Here is a 9,905-nt window from a genome sequence, read left to right on the forward strand (position 1 = left end):
GGAGGTAGTGGTACAGTCAGAGAAGGGGGATGGGCTGAGGAGTTATTTTCTGAACACAGTGGTAACCACAGTGAGGGGGGAAGGCACTTCTCTGTTTACAAAAACGCTGAGCCAGCAGGTTTTTTCTCGTGCGCTTTATCTGATATTTGCCTTAGAGAATGCTGTGCTCCGTCTGAGGGCATGTGCATACTGGGCTCCTTTGGCCCAGCTGCTCTTGATTATATCACTCTGCTCTCAGGCTTTTCTCTGTAGAACCTCCCAGTTCTTCAACTTTGTTGACAGCTAGGGCCCAGAACTTCAGACATTTAAATCAATGTCACTACATGAAAGTAATGAAGCTCTAGCTACTGGCAGTAGGTACCTGAACCTTTGTATTTCACTGTTATATTTTCTTAACCCCAGGATCACCAAGGTATCTATGGACATCCAGATTAAACTATTTTCCTACTCCCTTTCCTTGGGGAGAGAATTGTTTATGCATGATGTTTTAGTTCAACAGCAGTTTACTTTGCTTTGATTTCCTCCAATGTACATGTTATGTGCGTTTATGGGAAAATCCATGTTTAAAAAGTTGGTGTGCCCTCACAGTTCAAGGTGGTGAGATTGAAACTGCTTAGATCTATGGCTTGAGGCCATCTTCTGCACAGATAAGCATTTTGCTTTAGGCTGGATGCGAGATAGGGAACTGCTGACCTTGTGGGTTTCTGCTGTAGAAGTCCTGTGCACTTCTTTTCCACTGGTGAGTGGAAAGAATGAGAAAGATGTGAACTTCTGTTCAGTAGCCTTGGAAGACAGAATGCAGAAAACAGATAGACTTCATACTAGACCTGAAGTTCTTTTAGGAAGTGGAGCATGGTTTATTTGTTATATTGTTAGGGAAACACATCTTGTATTCTTTGCTGGGTTGCTACCAAACCTTCGTATGTGCAATAGTGCCCTTTTCTGTTTCAATTGATAGACAATTTGCTCACCTCCTGCTTCAGGTGTTGGGGTTTGTTCCCAGCACTGATAAAATCCTGTAAGGTTGTCTGGAAGCATTTGGTGTGTACCACATCCACCAATTCTTGCATGAGCACAGAGGTAGCCAAAAAAATGAAGCAGATACAGCTCTATTAAAAGGGTTAATTAAAGTGATGCAGCTTACTGGTGACTGACAGTTGTTCTCTTGACAATTACAGCAACACAGGTGGAGACACTCTCAAAGGAAGAACAAAACTCCTTGTCCATTTCCTTTTCCTTTTCTTTGTAGAGAGGATGTGGACAAGGTTTGATTAACAAGTGCTGAACCTACAAACTATAGGTAATACCACTGAGTGCTGCTGCGACATGCCACTAACAAGTACTGAAGAACTCAGAACTGAGGCAGAGTGAGCTGAAGGAGCTTTGTATAAAACAAGCACCTTGCTGTGGAAAGCACACTGAGGATGGAAATGGACAGTGATTGCTATGGAAAAGTTAGTATTTCCTCCCATACTGTATTCAGAGACACCTGCAGCCCCTCAGATGCCTTGCCGAGAGATAAAAAGCACCTGTTGCTAGCAATGATCCCTGTGACAATAAATACTAAATATAGTATTATTTATTATTATATTTATTATAACTTTTACAATATTAAGATGATTTCAACTATATTAAAAGTGATAAGCCATAAGCATCTTACTTTTTAATGTTCACCCTACCTTAGATCATTGCTCTGACTCAATAAATATTGAGGAAAAAAGTTCCTCTGTCTTAAATCAAGTGGTAGGAAATATTATAATCTTGGTTGTGGATTAAAACAGATGTAATTAATTTGGTTTAGAAATATATGAACTAAATATGCTTAAACTTCAGTCTGAAGCATTACTGTTTCTGAGCGGAATAAAAATCTGCTTCCACAGGATGTTTTTATGAACATAGATGAAGCTGTTAATAATTGCCAAATTAACAGTCTAGGAGTCTGATAATTCCATTTCTTACATTAATCCCCTTTCTGTTCATAGGCTTCTGTAGCCCTTTGTCTATAGCTTGTAAAGAAACAATAATCTTAATATTAATTTTTGCTTCCACTGCAAATATATTTTCTTAGTTGTTGAGTTTGGTCCAATATCACGGCAGGAGGCAAGTTATGAACTGTAATTTGGACAAGCCCTCAGTTGGAAACAATAATTTTTTTAATGATCGTCCTGTTTCTATTCACTTTCTTTCTTCTTTGGGGGAGGCTAATAGTTCTGGTGGAAATAACAGCCCCCTTCCTTTTTTATTGAACATAAACTTTGCCCGTTTCTAACATGTTCCAAACTTTTCTGACATGTTCCAAACTTTTCAGAGCACAGCAATACCATTTGTTGTTTCTGTTATCTAGACTGATATTTTTGTTTTTTCTTTTCTTGGGAAGAGAAAAACCAAAAATACATAAAAAACCCCAACACAATGCCACAATCCCAAAGGACAAGGAATTGTGGCTGTCAGAAATGACATTCTGGTAACGCCTGCTGAGGAGATTTGTAATGTGCAAATAATGCAAGGATGGGGACAGAACACAGATTCGGCATGAACCCTATTGTGAGGCCTTAGGACTTCAGTGCCTGTTTTGCTCTTCTGACTGAAGGATGTCATAAACACAGAATTCAAAGTCCACTTGATGATCTTAATTGTTTACTGGTTCTTCCCTGTCTTCTCTGACAACTGTGTCAATTCAGGGTGGTTACTCATACTTTATAGTGGAAAATATGGGAATGACAGAAGGCTGTTAGAGTTACATAATGCTTATATAAAGAAATTTCCATCAGTTTATGAGGAATAAACATGAATAAGTGCTGTAAAAAGAAAGGATCACTTAAGTGAAGGGCAAAAAGATACTGAAGTAAAGTAAATCACAGCATGAGGTAACTACATGCACACTTCTCAGAATTCATAGGAAGGAACTAAAGCTGACATCCTCTGATGCAGGCCTAAAGATTGTTTCAGTGAACAAAGGAATAGCTGATACATGCAATTGTCCACTTATAAATAAAACAAGACTTAATGGAGCCCTGATCTAGCAAAATGTTTGGGTTTTCTGCTTGGAAATTCCATTACAATAATGAAGTACCTTTGTCTGCTTGAGTGTATCTGTAGCACACTGTAAGTAGGAAGGGAAATGTTTTATCAGATGTGTCCTCAATCACAATAATTGCACAGATTACAAAAGCAAACAGACCCTAATTGCCGAATAGCTATGTCTGTTCTGAGCTCCTTACAGGCTCTGTTTACTTTCTGCATTTATCTTGCAATAATTCTATCAGTCCACAAAATTTTCCAAGTCACTGCAGTGAGCTTAAAACCAGTGGTCCTCTTATCATTTGAAGGAAGAAAAAGTTTGCTGATTATACCCAAGAAGTGGTTCAGAAGATCATAGCTGTAGGAAATCTTCCACATTTTTGTACTTTTACCAGTGTATTTAGTAATACTTGGCAGTCCTGTGATCCATAGAGGAAAATTGAAAATTCCTTCAGTTTGGTGTGACTCTGCTGAGGCTCCTGGTGCTTGGCATAGTAAACCAGGAAGCAAATGTTGTCATGCAATGCCCACAACAGGGTATCTGTACAGATCTCAAATCCCACACAGTGATCCTCCTTCTGTGGGAATGATGCAGGTGCAGCAGGAATTCAGTGGGCAGCTTTAGGCTCTCCAGTACAATTCATTGGGTGAGCACATAAAATGGTTAGGGATCTGGACCAATGAACACACAGAAAGTTAAAAAAAGACCCTCTCTGTTATAGTGCATTCAGACATTTCTCATTACACTAGCAGATCAGGCGTCCAAGAGAGTGTAACTGTAATCGAAACCTCATAAGTACCATCAGCAATACATAAAATTCCTTTTAATTCTTTATACACAATAAACCTCCTTAGGAGATGTGGAGCAAAATCATTCATCAGCTAAATTCACAGTGGTTCATTCTAGGTGACTACATTTAAATGCTTCTCACCAGAAATACCTGTACAAGCAGGCTGCTGTTAATGATTTACAATAGGTCATGCAGTTCACTGCACTGAACCCTAGCTGCAGAATGGAAGTTAAGACAGCCCAGTACATGGGATTCAGTGACCATATACAGTTAGCCTGATGGGAAGGTCAGGTCTGTCCTTTGCTTATCTGTTGTGAAATACATTAAAACTAAAGTGAAAACTGGTCCCAGGTAATGAACAAGAGGTGTTTGTATATAAAAAAAAAAATCCTCTTTCAAGAACTGTTGAACTGTAAATAAAAAATAGATTATGTGGTTTTGGTTAAATTTCTCTTTGTGGCTCTGTGTTGCTCTCTTTTCCTGGTAATACAGAAGTGACTGTGAACATTATGGCCTGCAAGATCTGTTAGGAACATTTATGGGCAGATTCAGATATCTGAATGCAAGATGGAGATTGTCATATGTGGAATGAAATATGACGAACTAAAATACTGATGGCTTCAAATACATGATATTGGCAGTTAATTGCAGATTATACTTCTTTTCAAATTGCAGGGTGAGAGGAGGCCACAAAGATGCTGAGCCCAAAGGCTGGAGCACCTCAGCAGCAAAGATAGGCTGAAAGAGTTGGGGTGAAAAAGAGAAGGCTTCAGGGACTCCTCACTGAGATCTTTCAGTACCTACAGGGGGCTGAAAAAAGAGAGAGGGGGACATTTTATATAGGCAGGTAATGAGAGGGCAGGGGGCAATGTTTTTAAACTGAAAGAGGGAAGGTTTAAGTTAGATGGTAGCCTGACTTAATGAAAGTGGGTGGACTAGATGATTTTTATGGTCCCCTCCAACCCAAACCCTTCTATAATTCTGTGATTCTATTATATACTCTAGTATTAAAGAATTCAGCACTACCAGAAGGTTTCCAAGCTTCTCCTATCTCATGAAAAGTTCACATTCAGCAATTTTTGCTTAAAATTATAATTATTAACTAACATAAAGTTATTTTTGTGTATTTTGGCTAAAATATGCATAACAGAAGCCCTCAATCTTCTGATATTATAACCCTGTATTTTACTTTCCAGAGATGCAGTTATTGAAAGTAAAAATGAAGGCAAAGTAAAATTTTGAATACAAAATATGACTTTTGTATAACATTGATAATGGGCCAGCAAAGACCAGAGACATTATATCTGACAAATACATTAGCCATACCTTGACACAGGCAGTCTTCCTGTTCTCCTTACAGCTTTGGATTCCCAGTCTTTGTAAAAGGCAAAATTAGAGTAGTAGATCTGCAACTGCATTCCAGAAAAAAAGGGTGCAGAATGCAATGCAGAGGAAATAACTAAGTGTTTGAAAGAAAGAGAAGTGAGAGAAGATTTGAGGACATTTTGTCTGATGACATGCTTGAAATCACCTGCACAAGCCATCACACTACTACAAATCACCACCAATAGCAAAGATATGGGAAAATCTGCCCTGCAAAATTCAAACAGCACTATTGGTTGTTTTTACAAAATTACCATGATTTCTTAAGCCCACGTGTATTTGTATGGACTTCTTGTTCTTGGCTCATCTGAGAATTCACACTGGACAGGCTTCATATCGTGTTGTCTAATTAAAGGCAGTAACAGCAACACCCACTTTTGTGTCTCCTCATCCCATTTCAAAAGCATTGGCTAAACCTGTGGAACTTGAAAGGTGAGTAAGTCCTGGTCCCATCAAGAGACAGCCATCATAATGCCACAATAGCTCAGCAGTCAGTGGGGTTTGCATGGATGCTCATTTGTAAGGGCTCATGCAGAACTAGAGCAGGGATGAGCCCCAGGTTGGCATTTACTTTGGTAAGTCCTCATCCCTACCTGACCTCTAGTTTAATTTTTAATGTGTGCCTCTTGGCAGGAAGACGTTCATAATATTATTCAAGTATGCCTTGTATTATTTACTAGTTATTATTTATGTATCAGGCACATAACTGTCTTAAGGGTTGTATTTAAGGAGGTGTAGCACCTGCCACAGAGCCTAAAGTCTGCATCCCACAGCCTCTTCTCCATCAGCATTTTATCCACCCCATTAAACTGCAAGCTGAATCTTCTGACCTTTTTCTTGTCAGGGAAGGAAAAAAAACCAAAACAAACAAAAAAAAACCCAAACCAAACAAAACAAACCAAACAAAAAACCAAAAAAGCCCCAAACAAACAAACAACCAAAAAAACAACAAAAAAAAAACCAACCAAAAAAAACCACCAAAAAACCCCACAATACCAAAAAAAACCCACCTAAGTAGGGGGCCAAAAAAGCCCCAAACAAACAAACAACCCCCCCCCTAAAAAAAAAAACAACCAAAAAAAAACACCAAAAACCCCACAATACCAAAAAAAAACCACCTAAGTAGGGGTTTTTTTTTCTGCTGATCCTGCATCATAATCCTTGCCAGATTTCCTGTAAGAGCTCAAAAAAAGGAAATAAAATATGACTGTGATGTGAAAAAAAATTTGTAATGATTTAAGAATCATGGCAGTAAAGTTGCTGAACATTCTCTTCAGCTAACAGGCATTCAGGAAGAGAGACAGACCAGAAAACAAAATGCAGAAGTGATCCCATGACTGCACAAAGTAATAATTAACAATAAATGCTCTTTAATTTTATTCCCCTTTTTGCAAAAGTTTCTTGCCTGTAAATGTTGTTGTTAACTTTTGTTAATTCCTCAACACAGCTGTCTGTCTACGTAAGTTACAAAGTACAAAACTAAAGGACATTGAGGAATTTCAGTTGTCCTGAAGCCAAGGTAGGACTTCAGTCCCCACTGTTCAGGCAAATCATTATGCACTCAGCAGCTCAGGCACTGTTTGAGGCGTACAGAATGGATCATGTGTGATCCACATCGTGTGGACCATGCCCTTAAAAACTGAAGTCACACAACAGACAGAAGGTGGGTGGTCTTCCAGTAGCATGTGTGCTTTGGTAGCTGCTCCACCTGCGAGTGCACAAAGTGAGCACTCACCTAATAATCAGCTCAGTCTGGTCAATGTGACACAGAGCACACATTGTCTTGCACAGATAGAAGATGCACTTGATGGGTGGAAGGCTGTGCCAGAAATAAAAAAAGTTCTTGATGGGAAAACAAGAAAAAAGTACTTGAAAGGAAAATATTCTTCTAGAAAACAGGAAGAATTCTAGGTTGCCCAGCTTTCCAACTTTTTATTGCTCTTAATCTTATCTTAATTGGGTGTGGAATGACTCCCTGATTGTCTCCAGGTTCTGGAGTAAAGTTTATAGTGAATATTTTATGCCCCTATCAGCCAAACATAATTTCACACAGCAATATATGATTCATAGGTTTACATTTTTGTAGGAAGATTACCTGACCTGAAAGACAAGTAATATATAATTATCTGTTCAGGATTCTGCATGTATAATACATGGAAGTACAGCTGTGGGCTAGGTCAAAATTATTCCTTGCAGTTTAGCTTCAACCCCTTCCAGACTCTGTAGATTTTCATGGATCGTGAAAGACCTGGAAAAAGCCACCACATTTCAAGTCCTGATGCACTGTGACCACTGTTGCTTACCAAAAAAAACCCACAAAACAAAAATACTTTTGCAAATGAGGTTAAAGATTTGGCTGTGAAACATTTGGGTCATGTCTGAAGAGGTACTAACTAAATATATGAAATCTGTAATAATAATGTCTGTGTATGTTATTTCTACTCATGATGCACAATGCATACCCATGCAAAAATTGCCCAGTTGTATGTATTTTAATAATAAATACAGATAACTTTTTATCAGAGGTTTTCTTTAAGAGGTTTTCCAGACAAGTACTGATGTTGACAAAGTCTGCTGGATTTGTATGATCTTCCAACACAACCCATTTTATATGTACGATTCTATATTATGGGATTAAAAGAAAAAAATAGCTAAGTACTTTATATCTAATTTCTTTAGGCATGCTTCTCATAACCCTGCAGAATCTACAGTTTATGAAACTGAGGGACAGTAAGTTGCTGGACTTGCTTCTTCCTCCAGATATTTAAAATTATACAAAAGAAAATATTTAGATAAGAACTAGAATTCAGCTACCATTGCTTGCAGTGTTCAACAGACACTGCTCTCCCTGATTTCACCAGTCAGCTGCTCTTTCTGGGGTCACACTTGTAAACTGCAGATAAGATGTGGCATGGAGTTTGTACGTCAGCAGATAATACTAAATAGACATAAATGCACATCCTGTCCTCGCTGAACATTTCCTCTGAAAATAGATAATGCAGGAACAGGCTGACATGTTTGTGTCATAGGACTAAGGTTTAAATATTTTTGACATCAATCCACAATTCTACACATTACAGCTTTCAAGCATTGCATTTTGTAGTTACACTATTATTTTGACCTCCATTAACTCCTTGTATCTTCCTTTCACTCTGGAAATAATAAAGAAATAAGGAGAATTAACAGAACAGCTCTCTGTCAGAAGCACAATCCATGTTTATTTTCCTTTAAAACTTTTTAAACAGACACTGATATTATTGCCCTTGGCATACCTATCAAAAAGGGGCCCCACAGAAATGTTTTCCTCTTGCATAACAGCACACATCTGGCTTGCTCTAGGCATGGCAGCAAAGCCTGCTCATGCACAGAACAAGTCACTGTGCAAGGCAGATGTACTGACTCGTCTGATACAGAGATTTCTTGCAAGTGATTGATAACACTACAGGAATGAGCAGTTGATTTCGTAAGAATTTTTCTAATAGAAGAGACCAGTACAGGCCACGCTGCAGCTACCTGTATTCTGCCTGGTGAATAATTTGGTTTTGATGTGGGAGATCTGGGTGTGCCACGAGTGCACTAAGGAGCTTTCAAAACCATTTTGGGAGCCAGTCAGAACTGACTGACTGCTGAGCTGACGATATCAGCTAGCTGGATGTAGGTCAGAGGCTGTGCCAGGTGGATGGCCTTGCACTAGATGAGCTAATGGTCCCTTTTGGCCTTCATTTAATATCTAAATCTCCTGCTTTTGGACAACAGTTATCTACTCAACGCTGCACATAAGCAATCAATACTTGATTTCACATCTCCAGTTTATTAATTCCTACATTTCCTCCAACACAGAGGTGTTTCCTTTATTGAAAAACAGAAATGTGTGATTCACAATTTTCTACTATTAGTTTAGTACTCAGTTTTGGCTGTTTGGTACATCACAGCTCCCCCTGGGAGAGGCTCACAACGCTCAGCCTGGACAGATGCTCTCAGCCCTGTTCGATGCTGCTGTGAGAGCCTGGAGCTAGAAGAGAACATCTACACTTCAGTAATTTTCCCAAACTCAGCTGAATGTTATGTCCATAAGATGTAACATGTTATTTTAATTAATACAGAATTCTCTAGTGTCATTGAGGTGATTCTGGAAAAGGAAAAAAAGAAGGTAATTTTTAGGCATATAAATGACTAATACAGTTGAACTAGAGATATTATACAGATCCTTTAGATGTTTGCTTAACATAGTCTTCCTTATGTAAATAAAATGCACTATAAACCAGGTAGTTTCCAGACTTACTAAAACTAAATTGCATTGTTTTGTAACATAGGTCTTGGAAATCGTGGAGGTAGTGCTGGGAAATGACACACCCATGTCTGAAAGAGGAAAAGGAGAACATAAGAGCTACGGCTTAGTCGGTGTAATTTTATACTTGAAAAGCGATTAGGACCAAGTATGAACTGTCAATTTAAAACCTTCAGCCTAAACTCACAGTAAAAGTAGATGGGGGAAGCCATAGGAAAAAAAGAAATACAGCAGAAAATGCCGCGAGAAAAAAAGTAAATGGTCAGAACAAACCATACATTAATCAAAAACAAGCAAGCCGCCAATACTGGACAGGTAGAAGGTGTTGGAATAGAAAATTTTAATTCTTGTTTTTTACTCTGCTGCAGTGATAGCTTTAGTAATATTTCTATTTGGATTATGAACTATTGGAGATACAGTTC

The 9,905-nt window shown here is 38.5% G+C and overlaps 1 long non-coding RNA gene across 1 annotated transcript; it reads right to left on the reverse strand.

Annotated features, from left to right (window-relative positions):
- Positions 1-986: 986 nt before the first annotated feature.
- LOC120502400 lies at positions 987-6,436 on the reverse strand. The gene is made up of 3 exons (XR_005627524.1): positions 6,314-6,436; positions 5,139-5,224; positions 987-3,693 (listed from the first exon to the last, which is right to left on the reverse strand). It is a non-coding gene; the product is annotated as an uncharacterized LOC120502400 (long non-coding RNA).
- Between the last annotated feature and the right edge of the window lie 3,469 nt (positions 6,437-9,905).

The sequence above is a fragment of the Passer montanus genome, unplaced genomic scaffold, assembly GCF_014805655.1.
Source record: "Passer montanus isolate IOZ18808 unplaced genomic scaffold, ASM1480565v1 scaffold22, whole genome shotgun sequence".
Lineage (NCBI taxonomy): Eukaryota > Metazoa > Chordata > Aves > Passeriformes > Passeridae > Passer > Passer montanus.